We start from the raw sequence: 17775 nt of genomic DNA, 5'->3' as shown, positions 1-17775 counted from the left end.
CTTATGGGGACGGGATAGTTCTCTCTGCCATGCACTCCTCAAGGATCCACCTTCAAATGGATGGAAAATAGCAGAAAGTAACATCTTGCATTTATTTAATTTCCTCAGGTACTTGCTCTAATATAGAGAATGAATATCTAAAAATGAATTTAGTGTTGATCAAGGGGAAAATGCTTACCAAAATCACAATGTTTACTGATTTAACCACTACTGAGAATTTTCAAATGAAAAGTAGAAAAAATGACCTACAATAGCTGTTCTGATGAAGTGGCTGGATTAGGTATAATAGCTTTCAATGCAGTCCAAACAAAGGGATCTGAGCAATCTAAATCTGTGCGCATTACATCTGAATTTCAATTAGATACTCAGACCTAGGTATAAAGCAATTCACATACAAAAGCTTTTAACTATTTCAAGAAATATCAAGCACATCTCCCTCTTTTCTGCCAAGTGGAATCAATACGTTTCTCATGGCTGTGTATGTGCAGATATATGGACATGCAAACGTGCTGCCCAGCCCACGGTTCTCTGAGGGTTTTCTTTGCGCATCCATGGAGTTATTAAATGACAGAACATGATACGTGAATCACCTGTGGGAGGAAAATCATTACTTGAAAAGATACAGTATCATGTCTTAATCTTTTCTTCCACCCTACCCTCCCCCCTGTATGGCATGAATTCCAACTATGACTTAAAAACAGAACATAAGAGTTTCACGGGGAGAATTTGTTTATCTTAAATTGTTAATTTGCATTAGCAATGGCAAAGGGAAAAACAAAGATCGGCTGAAAATCAACATCAAGTTGGCTAAGATAGTCCAATACAGACCTGGTATAACTGAAGATAGGAATTAATATTTCTAACATTCAGAAATTCTGTAGTTCCTGATGATATTTGTCTCTGAATACTGCCAAAACAAATCCTTTTCTTTATGCACAAATAAAGACAAGAGCTTGTGCAAGAGTCCATTACCTATCTTTGTCTACGAAGACAGCTAAATCAGCATCCATCAACTTCATGGGGTTATTTTATCAAGTGTTTGTTCAGCAGAGTGGGAGTTGTAAATTTATGTTACTTTCCATGGGAATGAATGTTTTACAAATTAAGGTTTTTTTCAAAGCAGTTCTGGAACATTCTTTGAATTAACAATGCACTACGTCAAACAGGGAAAAAAAAATCTGACACAAAAACATCTATTATCTATGGAAATCATAATTGGTTTTCCTATCTGCTTTCCTTCTTAAATTACTCCCAAAAAGCAAAAGTAGATAATGGCAAAGTTCAGATTAGCAACTATAATCTGACTACAGCAATCTCGATTCTGACAAATTAAAGACCCAGTACAAACATAAATACACTGTTTTTGTTTACAACTGACAGTAATGCTAACTTTTAAAATGTATCCATGCCATCACTTAATTTATTTCACTGAGACTTCCACACTGCATTTGTGCCATTTCAGCGTTTTCCACATACTGCACAAAGACTTTCATTCAACAAGATAAACAAGAGTATCACACTGAAAGGAATTTATACAACTAACATCTGGTTTTCTTTGGCCTATCTGGACACTACTTGCTGAACAGTGCCACAACTAGTTCAGAAAGAGCACAGAGCTGAGTATCTCTTGTTGTTTCCCATACAATGGGAATTTGTCTGTGATTATTTTTGTGTAGCTCTATGTAACTTATTCTTACCTTGCATTTCCATTTCCTGTCATTTCGGTTCAACTAGATGATCTTGTGGGTCCTTTCCAACCTTGTGATCCTATGATTCTGTCACAGCAGAATTATTTGCACAAGCTTAACCTAAGTATTTCAGTTTCCTTGGGACCATAACTTACAAAAATGGCACTTCACGGCTTTTTGTTCCAGCAGAGTTTAGATAACTACTTCAGATTTGATATTTAGCATTAGGACGTGTTGTCATTCAGCTGCATTTTTCTGTCTTCTGTAGGTTTTGCTAAGAAACCACTATTTAGTAAATCTTTGTTATTGACATTAAGCTCTCAACTTTGTTACTTCTTTTGGAAAGACACATTCGTGCTTCTAAAATGTGTCTGATTTTCAGCAACTTCCTTTATGTTTGAGCAACTGTTCACTGGACCTTTACCACTCCTTTTTCCATTGTTTTTCTGAGCCAGCAAAAAGAAATAAAACAAGAAAAATGAAATAACTCCTACATTAGCATATAAGAACAGTAAGACGTGCAAACTAATTCTCAAGTTTTACCTTACCAAAAACTCCTGATGGTTCTTAGCAACACTGCATCTCACTGCTCTCAAAGAACTGGGAGATGTTTATCAGGCTATCAACTCACTAAGCATTCTCTAAAAACACAGTCATTGTATCTGTGAACTTCATGATGAAACAAAAACCAACAGTCCAACTGGCAAGATTTAGAAACACCTCCCAAATAAGGTGGTGAATGGCACATATCAGAAAATCCTGGGGGAAAAAAAAGCCACCTACTCTAGAAAAACATATGTGCCAATTTTTCCTCCTTGCCAAACAGTTTCCTTTTCTGCATAATTTTACACACTGGAACCATAGCTACTAAAATTCTATCAAAGATCAGAAAAGTAGTTTTCCTGTGGTTTCACTCATCAAAGAATTTCTCTTTCTAAGCTTTGTTGCTCAAAGATTGTGCATTTAACAGATCACTTATAATTAACCAGCTTTAGCTTCGGAATTCAGTTCATTATTCTCCTACTCTCAGCAAAAACAGCCAACTACACAACCACATACCTTCTATAGAATCTGCAATGTGTTTGGTAAAAAGCAGGAGGTAAAACTTCTAGTGCTTGTGTACGGGGAAACTGGTAATGATCTGAACCTCTAATTTATCAGGTGAGTCAAGAGTTGGGTCAGCTGTGGGAGCACAGGTGAAGGTAATTCAGCTGAGCTCCTGGAAGGGGTGGAGCTTGTCTCCACCTCTCCTAGATCTCATTTAAGGGCTGACCACCAGTAAGGCAACATTTCCTTGAGATTGCTTCTTTGTGCAGATTGCCTCAGTATTTGTCAGACTAAAAGCTTCTATACTGGTGAGTTTTTCCTATGAATAACTTTTTGGATATTTGTCATTGTTCTTCTTGTATTATTATCTTCTTTTTTTTTTTTTTTTTTTCTTTTTCAGCCTGGTACAGATGATTTCTAAGTTTACTTAGACCAAGAGCACAACCCTTTTGCTAATAAAGACATAAATAAATTTTATAATTAATATCTATAAAAGGTGATTCTTCTTCAGCCCATCCAGTGCCTGCAAGCCTGAAATGTCTTTTTTTTTACCAAGGATTTGATTATTCTTCCATATTTGTTGGCTAAAATTCATTGATAATTCCAAATACTAGTAGAAAATTTCACACACCAACAGTGTTCTGCTGTACTGCTACCTGTACATAGCGTTTGTATTGTAGTCCAAGGAATTAGGTCAAGACTCACAATGGTGAGGGAGACATAGAAATAATTGGACTATACCTGGAAAAAATAAGTTTCCAAAAGCATATGCCTGTGTAAGGTTTTATATGCTCTTGCCTACTTTTCTAACTATCCCTTGACCTAATGAAACTTGTTAATTTCCTCTAAAAAACTTAATATGCAGTATTCTGAACAGTAGAGTAGGTGTTTCAGTTTCAGCTGCTACCACACTACATCCACAAAAGAAAGGTGACCAATGTCATTTACCTGGATTTGAGCAAGGCCTTTGACATCATGCCCTACCACATCCTCATTTCCAAATTGGAGACGTGTGGATTTGATAGGTGGGCCACTCAAAGGATAAGAAACTGATTGAAAGGTTGCAGACAGAGGGTGGTGGTCAATTGCTCTATGTCAAAGTGGAGGCTGGTAACGACCTGTGTCCCCCAGGGATCTGTCTTGGGAGTGGTGGTCTTTAACATCTTTATCAATGACATCGATGATCAGGGGACTGGAGCACCTCCCCTATGAGGACAGAAGGCTGTGGGGTGACCTCATTGCAGCCTTTCAGTACCTGAAGGGAACCTATATTGAAGAGGAGAGTAAACTCTTTGGAAGGGCGGATAATAGCAGGACAAGGGGAAATGGATTTAAGTTGAAAGAGGGTAGATTTAGAATGGATGTTAGGGGGAAGTTCTTTACTATGAGAGTGGTGAGGTCCTGGAACAGGCTGCCCAGGGAGGCTGTGGATGCCCCATCCTTGGAGGTGTTCAAGGCCAGGTTAGATGGAATCCTGGGCAACCTGATCTCATAAATGTGGAAGTTTAGGGGCCCTGCCAGGCAGGGGAGTTGGAACTTCATGATCCTTGAGGTCCCTTCCAGCCCGGGTCATTCTGTGATCCACAGTGATGCTTTGATGTTTTGCTTTCCTCTTCTAGCTTTAGGCTATGTTATCCTTTTCTAGTTTGCTTTCTATTTATGAGACTATATAGTTCACAGCTACATTCTAAGCTAAGATCATAAGATGACGTATGCTCCTAGATATGGCCTGTAGAATAAAAATAAGGACAAAAATGTGTTCCCTAGGAGAGTATTTCTCATTCAATTTTAGAACAAGATGCAGCATTAGAGAAAGCCTTGCAGGAAATGTCACATGATCCATTACCATTTACTGATGAGTAATAAGCAGCAAGAGAAGCAGTGCAACAATGTGGTAAATCTTATAAAAGAAATCATAGGTCAAGATGTCACAAAAATAAATTCTGACAATTGTTATGGACAAAATGAAAATACAGCCTGAGTATGAAGAATGTTCTGGGTTAAAAAAAATAAAAAATAAACAAAAAAAAAGAAACAGCGAGAGAGCTGTGATTCCAAAGGTGATGTATTTAAGAACTCCAGGAAGAGGAAGAAGTTCATGCTGGACAAACTCTGTATGCATTACATGAGAAACCCTCTATGGGACAACTATAACTGCAGGAAAAAAGAAACTAACAGAAATTTTGAGCCTGAGCCAAGCACAGATTAGCAGAAATTTGTTTAGTGAAGCACTCAGTGCAACCTGACAGCAATTGGCAATCCAATTATAATCAACACTAGCACAATCATAAGGCAACAGTATATCTTTGCCAGAACTACAAGACCCATGTGTTATTTAAACCAACTCACCCAAAGATAATTGTTGCAGCAAGATGAACACAAGTATCTCCGAAGTTCTTTGCTTCCATATCCCTTATTCTCAGTTTCAGAGGAAGTAAGTCTCTAAGAGAAAGCTGGGTAGAGGCAGCACAGAACAAAGAGTTAGTTGAAATAAGCTAAGCCTGGCACCTTGACCAAGTAGCATGTTGGTTACTTTATACTGAATGACAGTCTAGCAAATGTGATGGACATATGGGTTGGGGCTAAGAGAGGAGGATAATTTAAAAGCTTTGCTGAAAAGAATTCCCGTGTGTGTTGGGTTTTTTTGGTTTTTATTTTGCATCCAAAGTGGAATTTTCTACAGATGAAATTATGGCATTTATGATGTACGAAGAACACAAAGTTTAAAATAGTTTTGCTATTTTTCTAAATAATAATGATGATCAGTACATGTCCAGCATAATCCCGTTCTTACCAGCAGCTGTACTTTAGAAGAAGGGACAAACATTCTCTCCAAAACATCAGGCTTACGTCACATTTTGCTTGCTTATTTTACCTTCAGAACAAGAAAACTTCAAAAGATGAGGCAAGGTATTACAGACAGAAACAGATGCCAGCAGAGGAACAGTCTGACAAAATGGTGCTTGACACAGTGGAATGGATGAAGCACCTCATTGTGTGTCATTGCATTCTCCCATGTGGAAAAACATTATACCAAGTGATACTAATTAATTCTTACTAAACATTTATGGAGTCAAACAGTGGATGTGAGCACAGTGAGACACTGGGTAGTGCATTTCAGCAGTGGCAACAGTGACATGAAAGACAAGCCACATTCTGATCAGCCATGCAGATTTTTATGAGTGTGGCATGCGTGCTCTTGTTCACCGCTGCTGAAAATACAAATAATGGTATTGCCTGTGTGTTCTGTAACTGAAAATTTGCTCTGTCAAATAATGTTATTGTGCTTTCTACTTTTGTAGTAGTTTTCATGAAAATAAGTAGGAGGCATTACCTTTGGAGTGATGTAAGTAGGTAGAGGCCGAGATACACCCCTGCTCTTATTTGTCACCCACTTTCTTCCTCCTCAATTTGCACTGTTTGCTAACTGAAGTCACCCCTTGCAGATAAAATGAAGTAAGGGTAAACATACAAAGTGGATGTGTAGTTTTTGCCTATAAAATACAATACTCATCTTTCAGAGGGTGCTGGCAAGGCAAGCACCTACAATAAGAGACTTGAGATAGCAATGTTTAATAATTTTCCCTCTGAGAATGAAAAGATACTTTGAACTCAAGAACTGTAAGCAGCGAAAGTTTTTGATGGTACTGTGTTTGTAGGGTGATTCTTCTAATTAATTATATGTTACCACCACTGCAATATGTCATCTCAAAATTTTATAAGTAGTTCTCTTAGAGCATTATACAGAGGTTAAGATGTCCCACTTAACTTCATCCTATAGTGAGGGAATTCAGTTACAGAGACACACTGTGGCTTTCTGAGGTTACAAAAAACAAGTAACGTGCAATGGGAATAGGACTTAGACTTTAACCTGGTATTAGTTTGTGACTGTGAGGACACAGAGTAAAATTAGAATAACAACTTACCTTAGTTTCTAACCTCTCTTATCTCTGGATTTTTAATTTCTAGGATTGACTTTATCCACAGAACACTTGGTAAAGATTTGCTTCATATCCCTAAGACGACGAAGAATTCAGAGAGAAACAGAGGTTCAAGTAATAGCTATGCTCATTCACACCATGATTAACATTGCACAGTAAAAGTAAGCTACTGAATACACTGAAAGGTTTCTATAAAATAAAGAGCAAACAGAACTATGGATGTGTTTAAAGCTGAAATGAAAAAATAAAATTAGGGAAATACTTCAGCCTCTTCAGCTGAATCAGACTCTTCAGCCTCTGCCTGTTGCTTTACAAGGAGACTAGGAGAGGACATCTTAGTAAGTTTGCTGTGTGCCCTATGAAGTGTAATTCAATGTAGTATAAATCACTGAAGGACAATAGCCTATATTTGTTTTCTTGGAATAACAACAACAGGAACCATCTGGAGAACAGTCCAAGCAGACCGCAGCACAAGCCACAGAGATTTTCTCAGACAATTGCACTGCACATACATTCATTTACTTCTGAAGTACATCACTGGAAATTGGCTGCCTGCCTTTCAAAATGACGTCCTTTGGACTTCTAATTGGTCCCTTGCTGGTTGGAATGGGTGAAGAGAAACAGTTAAAAATATAACCAGCCATACCTTCTGCCACCCAGCATGGAAAGAGAAAGTGTAGACTAGTGGTCTGAGCTCTCCACGTATAACACATGAATCAGAACTGGCAGACAAGCAGATGGTATGTGATTTAAACAGTTCATTGCTCTCTTAACCTTACTTAATGATTAATTTGGCACTAATTGCATATTGTGTAAATAGAGCTCATCATTTAAGATTTGAGTTGCAAATGATTTGCCAAGTTCAAACTTCAATTTTAGCCAAATGTTACCTTCATCTTTATAAATGTATTCAGCAGTTACAAAGCCTGTCACTGAAAATCCGGAGAACATACCTACAGAGAATATGATTTAAGTTTGAGAACACCCCACCTATCTACCCAAGTTTCTGCTAATGGATATTTTCAGGGAAAAAAATAGCAGATATTATGTGTAATGATCAGAGTAAAAAAAAAAAAAAAAAAAGATTACTGTGTATACAGTTGCTATTCTAACACTAATAAATGGTATTTTACAGCATGTGCCAAGCACCAGCCTACCAGAGACAGCTTTGAAAAATGAACTAAAATGGCACAGGCAATCCCACTTCATTGACACTGAGCTTGTAGCAATACAGCCTGGGGTTTCATTGAATGTCTAAGAAAAGGTACTGGAAATTCGTTTCACTTTTCTTCACTTCCTGTTGTTGTTGTGTTGTGGGTTTTTTTGTGTGTGTTTGTTTGGTTTTTTTTTGGTAGCAGTTCAAAGGAAGAGGAGACATTTACTATTACATGAACATATCACTAATGATGACTAGTTTATCACATACCACTTCTTCCAATTTATTTGATTCTTGCCTCCTTGTATCTTGATCTTAAGCTACCACTATGTTTACCATCATTAGCAACAAATACAATGCAAGCCTAGGGCAACAAAGATTTTTAAAATATTCCATCAAGGTTTTTACCTCATGAAATCTTCAGGATTATCCATGAATTGTGAGGAATGTGTGCATGCAGATGAAGCATCATCAGCCCTAATTTCTTCCAGGGCAATGAATAATCAGACCTGAAGTAGAAGAATAAAAGACCTGTTATTTCATCAACAACTGTGTGAAAGACAGAGCAAAGCTCATGTGATACCTCCTCCTCAACAGCAACATGAATCTTCACTGTTCTCAGAGTAGAGTCATAGAAACTTTTTGGATTCAGACAGAATTTTATCTTTAAGAAAAAAACCAAACCAAACCAAAGAAACCCACAACAAAACAAACAAAAAAACCAAACAACTATGCTTGCGTATCCCAGTGTTTCAGATGAGTCCTAATAGAGTAAGGACACACAAGATTGTTCTTTTAGAAATAAGAGTTTCCACGTATATGTATAGAATCACAGAATTACGCAGGTTGAAAAGACCTCAAGGATCATCTGTAAATTTGGCAATAATCAATTTTCATAAAGCATGTTAAATGCTATTTTATTTTACATGTTTATAAATATGTAGCTGTTTGCCTTCATTCCATATTACAGGAGGCAATGACAAGCACTGCCATGACCAGCAGAGTAAGTCTGAAATTACTGTGGAAAAGCCATATATTGCAGATTGATTTGGAAAAATGCATAATAGCTACAGATAAGTACAGTATTTCTCTAAGCTGGCATGCTAAATTTCTAATTCAGAAATACATTATTTTGTTTTCAAAAATGACTTATTATAGCAATGCTGAATTTACTTTGATACCATGAAAGAAATGTAACCCACATCATGTTCACAAAATAATTTTGTTGTGCTTTCTAGATATGAGACAAAAGAATGTAAATGTGCAAAATATGGGTTTAGATTATAATTCAAAACATACTTTTTTTTTCCCCCTGTGAGTAGAATAGCAAGTTAGGTTATTTTCAAGGTGAGATAATTATTTATCCCCAGCAATTCAAGCAAAATAAAATCTGGTTTGCACACCACATAAACAAGGGTGCCACAAGGTCAAATAGGACAAAAACTACTTATACCTATTTCTGACTGCAGCATATGGTTGAGCTGTAGCCCTTAGGGGAACTTTTTTCAGCAGATTTTCTACACAAGCTTCAGAAGTTCTTTATGACATGCAGGAAACAGGATCATCTTTAGAAACATGTAAATAAACATGTCTGCTTTGCCAATGATAGAAACCAAAAAGAGCAGGTCTGTAAAGATAAAGATAACAGCATGGTATATTTGGGAAGACTCATGAACACTACCTGAAAACCAGAAAAAAAAAAAAAAAAAAAAAAGTCAGTTTCAGTACATCAAGGCTATTTCCAAAGAATTCACTGAAACGTTCTATTTGAATTCTGTCATAAAAACAAACATTTATTTTAAGATACAGTAACTAAAAATGGTCAGTCTAACTGGTAAATACTAGGAAGTCATAATATTGGTAAGGCTTACATTCAGTAAGAAGAAACAGAAATCTTAATGGATTAACAATCAGTCCACTGATAACAGACACAGAATTCAAGCTTTTGAATCTGTCTCCTGAGTCAAACTTCAGACTGATTAGATTCCACAACAAAGCAAATGTAAAAGATTAAAAATTTCAGCAGAGAGATGGGTAGCAGGGACAAATCCTTAGTAAAAACAACATTTAATCTTCTTTTTAAATAAAAACCGATTGCTTACTTTTCTTGTTTGTATTGTTCATGGAATCACATAGAATCATAGAAACACAAGGTTGGAAAGGACCTACAAGATCATCTAATCTAGATGTCCTCCCACCAACATAGCTACCACAAAGCACTAAACCAGTTCTCATAGCTCCTCATCCAGATGCCTCTCGAACACTGCCAGGGATGGTGGGATGGTGATTTCACCACCTCTCTGGGCAGCCATTCCAGCACCTGACCACTCTCTGAGAAAAAAAAGTTCCTTCTTATGTCCAATCTAAACCTCTTCTGGTACAACCTGTGGCCATTTCCTTGGGTTCTGTTTGTTGCCTGGGAGAAGGGGCCAAACCCCTCCTCATCACAACCTCCCTTCAGGAATTTGTGGAGTGCAATGAGGTCTCCCCTGAGCCTCCTATTCTCCAGGCTTAACAATCCTTGCTCCCTGAGCCACCCCTCATAAGACTTGCGCTCCAGACCCCTGTTGCATTACAAAGAAATGAATACATCAAAAGATATGTCCCTTATGCTAGCTCTGATTCTCCACATCTTAATCCTCTATGCTCCCAGATGTCACATATATTCTCTGAGCCCAGAAGCTACTGTTTGTTGGGATTTTTCCTTTGTTTTGAAAGAATCTCAAAATCACAGAATCACAGAATGACCCGGGTTGGAAGGGACATCAAGGATCATGTAGTTCCAACCCCCCTGCCTAGCAGGGCCACCAAACATACACCTTTACTAGATCAGGTTGCCCAGAGCCCTGTTCAAAATGTATATGATTATGACTATGGTTTTAGAGCCACAAAAGTGTCTATTTGTTTATGGTGGTGGGTAAGCATTTTAAAAGCTGGAAGAAGTCAAAATGAGCTACAAGCAAATGCTACTAAGAAAAGATCATGACTTCCAAACTGAGTACCAGTCAAGCCTTCTAGAGAGATGTACACAAGCTCTTTTTGGATTTTCTCTCTATGCAGATCTATGCATTTATATTTTTCTAGCATCAATCTTCATCTTCAAGAGGACTGAACTTCTAAATCACATGGGTGTCTAATTGCAGGTGTTACATTTTGCCTTTATTCATATGAATAATTATAATAGAAATCTTCTCTCATATACTTAGTCAAATAACTGAGAAATAAGACTCAGATAGTAAGGATCACTCACATAGTATGACATTTACCCCATGAATCAATATCAGTACAAGACATAAGTAACTCTTAAATTCCACTACAACCTAAAATCAGGGCAACCTCTTATGTAAGGTAGTATTTTTGTCCTATATTTCTTTTTTAGACCAAAAAAATAAAAACTGTATCATACTCATCTATCCTCAGGATGGTCTGAATTCTTCAGGCTGTGTATGCAGTGATCAATTTACAAGTTAGGTCATAACATTAGTGCCATTTTCCACACCACTGATAAAAATTCCTGCACATTTCATTACCTGTAATTTAAACGTCTGCTTCATTAGTTCACTTATGCTCTGGCTATTTTCTTTTAGAACTTCAACAACATACCAAAATTCTTAATATTTATCTGATTTATTCTCAGACTGTGCCTTAACTAAACACAGAAAGAAGTGACAAGTAAGGAAGTGATAGCTTTTTATATCTCCTGTTGACTTATTGGATCAAACAGGTACTATAAATACAAACTGCTAAATATTCATGGCATCATAGAATGGCTTGGCTTGAAAGGGACCATCAAGGTCCAACACTCCTGCCACAGTAAAGACTCATTAATGCTATGTTTTCTCTATTTCTATTGGCTTACTTCCAATAATAGTGTTCAAGAATTACTGTGTAACACCAAAAACTCACAATAATTCCTGATAACTTCTGATGAAACAACTACATTTTGAATTTCCACAGCTACAATAAAAAATGACCCATAGGGCTAAATTTTGAAAGCTCTCATTTCTGTGAAGACAGAATGAAACGAAAAGTCAGAATAGAATCAACCTGTAAATCACAGAATCTCAACCTGTAAATCAAAGAATCTCATTGTGACCTCCAATTCAGACATTCAGATGATGTCAGAGGACAGGGGGCTTTGAAAAATCAATGTACCTAAATAAGTTCATGCATCTAAATAAGTTCATGCATATGAGCAGTCCCATTGTATACGCCACTGTTAAATAAATTAAAAATAAAAAATAAAGATCTGACAAAAATCAAACAAACATTTTTCACCAATGTATTTATCTTCAGCTTCAATACCTTGAAGTTTACATATAATGAATATTTTCTTTTTGCAGCAAGTCAAGGTCAAAGAGATTGTCAGTACAGCCAGAACTGAACTATATTAAATGAAATGAAAATTGAACTGGCGGTACCATATTCATCCGGTGCTTCAGGCCTCCAACCTGCCCTCTTTTTAGTAACAGTCATAAACCTTTAATCTTACAAAACATTCCATTTGTAACCACAGGGCTGGCTGTGTCTTTAAGCATACAGATACAAGTGAAGCATGTTGCACATGATGTACACTGCCCTAGGAAGAGCTAAGGGGAGTATTGCGCATGACTTGGATATGGGTCTTTCTCTCTACTGCACTTGCTGACAGGGGCATAGGTTTAAAATGGACTATACTCGTAACAAATAATGACATTCTTGTAGGAAGCCAGCTGCTTACTTTTTCCCTCCATACTTGTAGACATACCCCACAGCAGCTATATCTACTTTGCAAAGTAAAGGTCTGAGACTTTTCTCAGGTTCAGACTGTTTAAGTGCTTTCATGTTTAACTGAATGGTATGCTAGTAAAAAACATTACAGATTTCTGCATAAGCAGAAACTTCAATCAAAACTCATGCTAAGCACTGTGAGAATAATCCATACCTGACCTGAAGTCTCACATCAGTACACATGGATGGAAAGCACACACATCACAGGACTTTTTACATTTAACTTTGCAGTACATCATCATTGCATGATCTCTTCCAGATCCCTGGGCTAGTGTTTATATATCAATAGGGGAAAATTTGGTGACAAAATATCTTTAATTACACTATGCTAATTTATATATATATACATATATTACAGGGGGAAGGGAGGGTTAAAATATTCCAGTTACTCAACTCAACATTAAAATATTAGATGTTCATCGATTCTTCCTACATTAATATGTTCTTTTCTGAGAGAAAAACATCCTTGAGCCTGCAGGTAAAACCAAATCAAATTTTTAAAGTGTCAGAGCTCTGATAAAGCCCTTGTTCTTTAGCAACTACTAAATAATTAAGATGTTGCAGCAGCAGTTTGAAATGACCCATGCCTGGTAATTTATTTTTTGTATCAAAACCATTAATGATGGGCAACCTGCCTTTCTGTGTCATTTGAGGACAAATTGTAAAGTTTTAGGCCATCTTGAGGAAAGGAGGAAGAAAAGACATTACATTAATATGAAAGTGAAAAAAAAAATCTTTTTAGGTTAAAATTAGATTCTACAAGAATTAATTTCCATTTCATGCATCTGCCTTTATATTTTCCCAGTATGAGGAAAATGAAACTACTTTGTTCACATCAAACATGAGCAGGCCAAGTCAGAAGAAACAGCATGCTTTGGTTTATAACCCCATTTCATTTCAACTCTTTTCTTAGCAAATGCAGCCCAGCTCCTGTGAAACTGGTTAATTTCTATTCTTGATAAAGAAGGGACTTATTTTGACATATCTCTAAAAGCTCCATGAGATAGAAAGATGTGAGCCAGTAGGAGGACAAGCAAGGATGGGGTTGATAAATCCATGAGCACAGAACTAACTGTAGGAGTTGGAACCTTCAAGAATAATCAGAGCTGCAAACCAGTATTCTGGTGTTTTAAAAATTCACTGTGGACTGTTTCTACCTGGTTATAAACTGTTGACTTCAGCTGTGTGCATCATCACGATACATCTACATTCAATTTGCTGTAGAATTCTGTGTGTAACAGGCACCTTCTTTTGTCCACCAATGCAGTCATTCCATCATACAGGGCCACCAGACTGGTGAAGCACAGTCTTCCCTTGGTGAGCTATCTTGGCTGTCATGGAATACCTGCTCATCTTTCCTGTGCCTTAACATGTCTTCTAGGAGAATCTTTTCCAAGACATTCCCAGGCAAAGATGTGAAGCTCACTTGCATGTAGTTCCCTGGATCCTCCTTCCTCCCTTTCTTGTAAATGGGAGTGATGTTTCCCTTTTTTCCAGCCATGACAGACAGCTTTGCCTGACAGACATGGCTTTTCAAATACAAAGGAGAGTGGTTGGAATTTGCTTCCCCGGTTCACACGTGGAGGTTCAGGGATATGAGAATCCTGGCTGCCAGAGAAAAGTGAGGCAATACTCATTGAGTATCTCAGCCTTCTCTGTATCTGTTGTAGCCAGTTCTCCTTTCTCATTTAGCAGAGGAGGTATGCTCTCTTTGGCCTGTCTCTTCTGACCTATGTACCTGTAGAATTCCTTCTTGTTCTTTTTAACATTCTTCACCAAGTTCAGTTCCATCTGCACATTGGCTTTCCTAACCCATCTCTGCAAGTCTGAACATTATCACTGTATTCTTCCCAGGTGACAAGCCCTTGCTTCCACTGCCTGTACTTGCCCTTCTTTTCCCTCAGTTTGACAGCAGGTCCTTGCTGAGCTATTCTAGTTCCCTGAAACTCTTACCTGCTTTCTAATTCTGAGCTTTCATGCTCTCAAATGGTATCCTTAAAGAGTAGCCAGCTCTGTTTTTCTTTTATTTTTAAGAACTTCTCAAGAGATCTTGTCCAACAACATCTTGATATTTTAACTATCTCCTCTGCACCGATGAGTTTCTCATTCAGCAACATTTCACCTCTGGTTGGTCTGTCCAATATCTGAACCAGAAAGTTATTGTCAACAGACTCCAGGAGTCTCCTGGATTGATTATAGCTTGCTGTGTTGTCTTACCAGCTTGTATTGGGGTAGTTGAAATCCCCCATCAGGATGAGAGCCTATGAGTGTGAAACTTTTTGTAGATGATGAACCAGTGAATTTCCAGCAAGGTCATATATATTATTAAGATATCCTTTTTAGGATGGATGACTCCACACAAAGCTCCTCTGCTATTATTCATCTTTTCAGTCAATAAGATAAAGCCTTCCCTTTAAACAATATGATACAAGTAAAAATAATACACCAAAAATCCTGAACATCTAGTTAAGATATTAAAGAGGAAAAAGAAAATAAAATGAAAAAAAGCAAATAAGTTACCTGTATGGGAAATTGGTAATCACAGCCTGAACCTCTGATTAATCAGCTGGGGCAAGTGTCAGGTCAGCCATGGGAGCATAGGTGAGAGTTATTTAGCTGTGCTCCCGGAGGGAGTGGAGCTTGACTCCACCTCCTCTATACCTCATATAAGGGCTGACCACCACTAAGGCAGAATCTCTTGGAGACTGCTTCCTGGTGGATATTGTCTCAGCATTTCCCAGTGAAGGCATCCATATCGGTGAGTTTTTCCTTATAAATAACCTTTTTAAAATCAGTTAACACTTTGTATCATTCCACCTTACAGTATCAAGAAAAGACTCACCAAAACTAATCTTTTTTTTTTTTTTAATTCACAGAATGGAGTCAAACTTTTTCATTCTTAGGCTATTTATGTGGTTTGTTGTTTTTTTTTAATTTATTTTATTTTATTTTTAAGATGACACCAGACCCATAATCTATCCAAGTTTTCACAAGATTTTCATTTATTCTGAAATAGGATTTCTGTTATTAAAACTAGATGCATCTATGGAAGTAATTCTGAGCACTAGTGTAAGTCACCTAACTACTATGGAAACTATTTTTCCTTCTTCATGATACAGCCATCTGTAAGAACATGATTCAAAGACTAGAACAGGCAGGCAGTATATTTGTATTAATTAATGCATCATGCTGTATCCTAAAGCCCACTGTTATATCCAGGCTGTTTATTTATTAGCATGTTTAGAAGCATTTACCTCTCAGCTCACACCATCTCTTAAGCACTCAGCTGTTCTGATAAGCACCCCCACTATAGTTATAGGAAGAAGACCTTCAACCTTATTCTTCTAGCTTACCAAAGCAGTTTTCTGGCCTACATCTATAATGGGAAAGGGTCAGCAATCATGCTGCATAGAGCTGCCTCTGCTATAGTCTATCAATACACAAGTCATCTCTAGTCCTAGAAATGTAAGCTGTGAGCCAACTATCCTGCCCATGCTGGTGAGTTGCTAGTGAAAAGCAATGCTCTTCTTTCCCAATATTCATTTTATTAATGCACACGATCCAGCTTAATTTCACCTGATTTATCTGACCGGTACCACATATACCATACACCTGAGGATACGCCAGTACAAAAGCATTATTAACTTCCTCTCATGCTTTCCATTTTCTCATCACCATATCACTGCTAAAACATAATTATTTTGCAGCTGATACACTTATGCTGCTTCTTGTTAGTTGTTATGCATTGACAAAACCCACTGCTGTCCCTGGCAGCGTACAAGAGGTTTCTGGATGAGGAGCTACGGCTTAGTAGCTTGTGGTAACAATGGTAATGGGTGGACAGTTGGACTAGATGATCTTGTAGGTGCTTTCCAACTTGTGATTCTATGATACCTAACAGCATAAATTCTAGCAATTTGCCCCTGGCTGCATGACCTTGCAATTTAATTTGTTTTGTTTCTATTGACAGGCCTCAAATTCGTCTTGTCAAGTTACCTCATCTTTGAATAAAGTGATGCTTTCCAGCTTTAAGGCATCAATGAATATATCTGCTGGTCACAACAGGTAAAAATGGAAAGACACTGCCAAAGATGGATGCTTATGCTGATTATGGAGTCTCTCTTTCAGAATACTAGTTCTTATTGCATTAAAATTTTCATTCAAAAGCTGGGCAGACAGTGGCTTGATGGCAGCCCTGAGGAGAAGGCTTTCAGGATAGCAGCTGATGAAAGACTCAAGGTGAGCTAGCAATGAGCTAGCAGCTAGCAGCCCAGAAAACCTACTGTACCCTGGGTGGCTTTAGGAGAATCATGAGCAGCTGTTTAAGGGAGGTGCTTGTGCTCTTGTAGGTGCTTTCTAACTTGTGATTCTATGATACCTATTTAGGCTCTACCTAAAGTATTGCATCCAATTCTGGGCCCCCACAAACAAGAATGGCATGGAGCTGTTGGAGCAGGTCCAGAGAAGGGTCTTGAAGATAATCAGAGGGCAGGAGCACCTCCCCACGAGGAGAGGCTGAGAGAGCTGGGGCTTTTCAACCTGGAGAAGACAAGGCACTGGGGGTCCTCATAGCAGCCTTCCAGCACCTGAAGGGGCCCTACAGGAAAGCTGGGGAAGGACCTTTTACAAGGCTGTGTAATGACAGAACAAGGGGGAATGGCTTCAAACTGCAAGAGGACAGATTTAGACTAGATACTAGGAAGAAATGCTTTACACTGTGAGGGTGGTGAGACACTGGAACAGATTGCCCAGCAAAGCTGTGGATGCCCCCTCCTGGAAAACATTCAAGACCAGGCTGGATGGGGTTTTGAGCAGCCTAGTCTAGAGGGAGTTTAAAACTAGATGATTATAAAGGTCCCTTCCAACATAAACTATTCCATGATTCTTTACTGTCTTGAATTTAAGCATCATCTTTGAAGCTAAACAGCACTTTACATGGCACAGTAAGAATATATTCATGGATATCTTTAAAATAAGATCTGCTGTAGTTCAAAAGAGTCAATGTGAACAAAATACACCAGCCTGCTCTATAACAATCTGTCATAATTATTGTTTTTCTTCCTCTCTTTATTTTGTTTTATTTTGTTTTATTCAGTTTCTTGATGAGTTCATATCTTCACCTACTTTTAATTCAGACTTGCTGGTATACACTTGCATACAACCAATAAGTAAA

At 37.8% G+C, this 17775-nt stretch overlaps 1 long non-coding RNA gene across 1 annotated transcript; it reads right to left on the bottom strand.

The window, feature by feature from the left end:
* Positions 1 to 4190: 4190 nt before the first annotated feature.
* LOC107314373 lies at positions 4191 to 9507 on the bottom strand. The gene is made up of 5 exons (XR_001555383.2): positions 9286 to 9507; positions 8241 to 8341; positions 6662 to 6751; positions 5530 to 5610; positions 4191 to 5188 (listed from the first exon to the last, which is right to left on the bottom strand). It is a non-coding gene; the product is annotated as an uncharacterized LOC107314373 (long non-coding RNA).
* Positions 9508 to 17775: the final 8268 nt, after the last annotated feature.

Source organism: Coturnix japonica, chromosome 5 (genome assembly GCF_001577835.2).
Source record: "Coturnix japonica isolate 7356 chromosome 5, Coturnix japonica 2.1, whole genome shotgun sequence".
Lineage (NCBI taxonomy): Eukaryota > Metazoa > Chordata > Aves > Galliformes > Phasianidae > Coturnix > Coturnix japonica.
This window is presented reverse-complemented; position numbering and strand designations above follow the sequence as displayed.